Source organism: Chenopodium album, chromosome 22 (genome assembly GCF_948465745.1).
Source record: "Chenopodium album chromosome 22, dcCheAlbu1.1, whole genome shotgun sequence".
Lineage (NCBI taxonomy): Eukaryota > Viridiplantae > Streptophyta > Magnoliopsida > Caryophyllales > Amaranthaceae > Chenopodium > Chenopodium album.
Genome location: NC_137855.1, coordinates 17,608,304 through 17,612,583, shown reverse-complemented (window position 1 = coordinate 17,612,583; position 4,280 = coordinate 17,608,304). Strand labels below are relative to the sequence as shown.

Sequence of the window (4,280 nt, the reverse complement as noted above, 5' to 3'; positions counted from 1 at the left end):
CCACAAGAATCACAAAATAGACATCCACTTGACATATTATTGGAATAGAAGGAGAAGAGTTAGAAATTGTACCTCTCCCTTTGGGTTGGGAGGGAAGACTCAAAGAATTCGTAGAAACACTCTCAAGCTTCGCTTTGATCGATGTCATCTCCTTCCCTAGATTTGAAATTTGGGATGACAAGTTGTTAATTGCGTTGAGATGATCCACGGAATAAACCGTTGAGCCACTCTTACTCGTAGACTCTCTCTCTCCTTCTTGTCAATCTTGATAGTATCTCACAACATCCTCATTATAAGACCACCGGCTCCTCCATCTAGGCATGACTTGCCTTGAGCACTCAAACCTCCATAGAAAATTTGTATCACTTGATAGGTAGGAATCCCATGATGTGGACACTCTCTTTGGTACTCCTTGTACCTCTCCCATGCTTAATAGAGATTCTCATTGGGTCTTTGCTTGAATCCTTGGATTAATGCCCTAGCCTCCGCCGTCTTCTTTTGAGGGTAAAAGCGAGACAAGAAAGCTCTAGTGACATCATCCCATGTTCTAAGTGAATTGGGCTTAACCTCTTTATCCAACCACTCTAAAGCACGACCAATAAGAGAAAAGGGAAACAACTTTAGCCGAATGAACTCTTGAGAAATGCCGTTCACCTTTATGGTATTACAATACTTCTCAAATTCCTTTAGGTGATTCAACAGACTCTCACTCTTGGCTCCACTAAATTGCCTCCGTTCTATCAAAGTAATTATGGCCGGTCTTATCTCAAAATCGTTCGTCGATGTTGTAGGTGGAGCAATGCCACTCTCAAACCTATAAGCACCGGGAATGCCCAACTCCTTCAAAGCTACTCTTGGATTCTCTCCCATTCCTTGTTCTTGCTCTTCTTCCTCAAACTCTTCTTCACTTGAGGAACTTAGGCTCAAAGATCGATTGGCTATCCTTCTTCGTGAAAGAGTTCTTTCAATTTCCGGATCCAAAGGAACTAAGGGCCTATCTCGAGTCCTACTATGCATGCAAAATCTCAAAAGAAATTTTTAGTAACACGGCTACAAGTGTAGCCTAAAAGAGAGAAATAAAATCTTTTTGTGTTTTTCAAATAGATGGAATAGACTCAACAACAATACACAATCACGACACCATTCTCGGGCAACGGTGCCATTTTGATCGAGGGTCGAAGCTAGGTCGTTGGGGCTAACCCCTACCCAAGGTCAAACAAAATTTATAAACACTTAACCAACCCTATACAAGTATATGGTAAGTCAAGGGTCGAACCCAAAGGAATGGTAGGTTATTGTCTATCGTCTATAGTCAAGCTATCCTGAAGTCTATAGGTAGGGTTGTGAATTCTAAAACTAGAGCGAACACGGCAAATAAACTTGAAGAAATCAAATGTGATAAGCACTAGGGCTAGGATCCACATGCATTCATAATGGAATTGACTGATTGGGAGGTCAAATTGGCTAAGTCAAACAATGTGAGGGAAGATCAATCATGCAACTAATAGAGCATATCAAGCTATTCTCCTAAAGGTCTAACTAGGGTCAACTACGATAAACTATTAACTAGGAAACATCACAAGACACCTCAATCGTGTAAATGCAAGCCACAAATCAATGGTCCGTATCAATGTGAACTTACAATGCAATCTAGTGCAACAATCAAAGTTGGCCAATCTTCAATTAATCACACACATGCACATGATCATCAACCAAATTTAATCACACTATCAGCTCCATCAATTATCCCCAATTAGCACTAATCCATTACTCATACATGCTTCACCATTGCCCTAGCAAGTAATCTACTCACTAATCATGGTAATTAAGATCAAAACAAAGCAAATTAACACATTCATCATGATCATTTTAAGAAATCTAAAATCAATACAAAAATCAATCAAACTTCAATCAAATATCAATCAAACTAAAACAATTAACCAAGCATATGAAATCAACAAAGATCAAACTATATATTGAATCAAAGAAGAGTAATCCTTACAATACTTGATCAAAGATCAATTGAAATGAAGAAATCTTGAATCATCAACAATCAACCATGAAATTCTCTCTCTAAAAACCTAGAGTTTCTCTCTCTAAAATATGATCTTAAAAGTTCTCTAATGATTATCTAATTGATTCTCTAATTCTTTCTCCCTCTAAAAATAGATGGAAATACTATATATAAGAAAGACACAAAAGAAAAGTCGGTTAGATCGTCCAAAAATAGACCCCAGAAGGCGCGGGCGCACGTAGAAGGGTACGGAACAAAGCACCCAGGCAGGTGCGGCCGCACCTAGCTGATGCGCGGCCGCACCACCCAGGTGCGCGGCCGCACCCTGGTCGTGCGCGCCCGCACCTGGCAGCAGCTCTCAAGTCCTCTTCTTTGTCCTAGGTCAACCTCGTGCGCTCGTCTAGGTGATGATGATGAACACCTAGGTAGGCAGTCTTGAAATGAATATTTTGGTGGGTTTGTGGCAAAGATGACGCCCCCATCGCATACGTGCACCGATCTCTTGACTTGCTCCTTACGTTCCTTCAAACTTGAAGCTCCAAAAGCGAACACAAGGCATCCAACTTGATGAGAAATGTAAGAGGAAGGCTCGGGAATCTTTGGAAACACGATGATAACCTAAAAACAAACGAAAACAAACAAATAAAAGGGAAAAAGAACGAATAAACAAAGAAATGCACAAAACAAGGAAACTAACTACGAAAAGCACAAACTAATGAAATAAAGAGCAAAACTAAGAAAAACTAAGGAAAAGAGCTACAAAATGAAATGAAAATCATCCTAAAAGAGATCAAATGAGTGCCATAAGTGACACTCATCATACACGGTCCTTGAACCATGCTCCAATATCATGACTATGTTCTTGTGCTTTCGCCCACCTACTCCGCTTACTCCGTGTACCTTGACTTCTTTGACGATTCACTAAATCTTGATGTTCACTACATACATATCACAAAGCAACTTAATTGTATAAATCAATTACAAATAATGAAGATTAAATATAGTTAATATGAAATTATACCAATTTAAAATTACATACTGACCTTATGTAATCACTGATTTCATCACAATTAAAGAGTACATAGCGATGAGCTTTCATCAAAGTGTCTTCATCTAAAGAAACCTTTTTGCCTTTACTTTTCTTTTTTACCCCTAAAGGTCGTCCAACATTTAGAAAAAGGCTTTCATCTTCATTGGATGCAGTATCATCATCATTTCTAGGAGCTCGATTCAACTTTGAACTAAAATCATCGTGAAGATACCGAGAACAAAAAACAAGGCATTCTTCTGCCAAGTAGGCCTCTGCAATGGAGCCTTCGGGTCGACTTCTATTTTTCACATATGACTTCAGTTTACCCAAATAACGCTCTTTTGGATACATCCAACGGCCTTGAACAAGGCCCCCAAGCCTTACCTCATCAACAAGATGAAGTGGACGGTGGACCATTATGTCGAAGAAACTTGGGGGGAATATCTTCTCAAGTAGGCAAAGTATCTCTATGATTTCAGATTCAAGATCGTCAAGATCTTTAGGCTTTAGAACTTTCCTACATAGACCCCTAAAAAAGGATCCTAGCCTAATCAAAGTCGATGCTACTTGTTTAGGCAAGGTATTCTTTACAGCAACTTGGAGCAAATAATGAAGCATAAAGTGGGCATTATGGCTCTTGTAACCAGTGACCTTCCGCTCATTGGATTGGACACATCTGGAGATGTTTGATGCACAACCATCGGGAAACTTAGCACCTTTTATCACACTGCAGAACAAGTCTTTTTCATTAGAAGATAACGAAAAGCAGGCTTTGGAGTATAAACGCTTCCCTCTATTATTAGTTCTCTTTGGATGAAGTTCATTTCTTATACCCATATCTTGTAAATCAAAGCGGGCTGCCACATGGTCCTTAGTCTTTCCTGGAATATCAAGCAAAGTACCAAGCACACTGTCACAAATATTTTTCTCAATGTGCATAACATCAAGATTATGACACAAGGTATTAGTTTCCCAATAAGGAAGCTCAAAGAAAATTGATTTCGTCTTCCAAGGAAAATTCTTCCCGCCCTTCTTTTGAGTTTTCCCAAACTTATTTTCAAACCCTTCTAAATCTTCCAATACATCAGAACCCGACAATCTAGTAGGAGGAGGCCTTGTCTCTACATTACCATCAAAAGCTCTTTTATTACGACGCCATGGATGATTTTATTTCAAAGAGCTACGATGCCCCATGTAACACATTTTCTTACTATACTTCAGGTATTTGGACCAAGT

General features: G+C 39.3%; 1 non-coding gene across 1 annotated transcript; it reads left to right on the top strand.

The window, feature by feature from the left end:
* Nucleotides 1-379: 379 nt before the first annotated feature.
* LOC145606473 (small nucleolar RNA R71) lies at nucleotides 380-485 on the top strand. The gene has a single exon (XR_014105340.1). It is a non-coding gene; the product is annotated as a small nucleolar RNA R71 (small nucleolar RNA).
* The last annotated feature ends 3,795 nt before the right edge of the window (nucleotides 486-4,280 follow it).